We start from the raw sequence: 785 nt of genomic DNA on the forward strand, positions 1-785 counted from the left end.
AAAGGTGGCAACCCTAGTTACAGGGGGTCTTTTTTCGGATAAGACAGCACCGAGACAAGGCATTTTTTCTTAAAAAGCCTTTATTTAGGGGGCATTTTCTCAGACAGAAATAAAGCACAGCAACGTTTCAGGCTTACAATAGCCATTCCTCTTTCCTCAGCCCTAGTTACATGTGTAAATGTGCCTATTGCCTGATTTAAACTGGAGTGAATAAAGACTATTATTTTACTTTATTTTGTAGTATGAGCTGCCTGCTGTCCAATTTTGAGTATTTAATTTTGAATTTCTGCAGCAGAAGAAGCTCATTGGTTGTATAATGGGGCACACAAGGGAAAAACCCCCAAAGGCAGGTCATGGCACACACAATGGGAGAGCAGCACTTCTGGATATGTGGATTTAGTCAGGATTTAGCAACTTTGACGTGTGAGGGTATTTACCTCATAGAGGAGGTAGTTAGCAAGAATGCCTCCAAAAAAGGACTCATTACTCATGTTCTGTGTAACATTTGCTTTATTCTAATAGAGTACTCAAGATTTAATAAAGGAAAAGCCGCTGGAAAGCAACAGGCTACCGCTGGTTTGTCTCTCAGCTGCGAGACACTCCTAGCGTGTAATGACATCAGTGACTTGCGTGTTTAGGGCATATACAGTATTTCCCAATACCACTATCGTTACACGATTGGTCAGTCGAAAGGGCGGGCTATACAGCTAACCAATGGCGTGGCAGATCCATGAGAGGCCTTGGCTAGGCAGCAGCCGGAAGCGCTCACTCTGCCAGGTGACATT

Source organism: Xenopus laevis, chromosome 4L (assembly GCF_017654675.1).
Source record: "Xenopus laevis strain J_2021 chromosome 4L, Xenopus_laevis_v10.1, whole genome shotgun sequence".
Lineage (NCBI taxonomy): Eukaryota > Metazoa > Chordata > Amphibia > Anura > Pipidae > Xenopus > Xenopus laevis.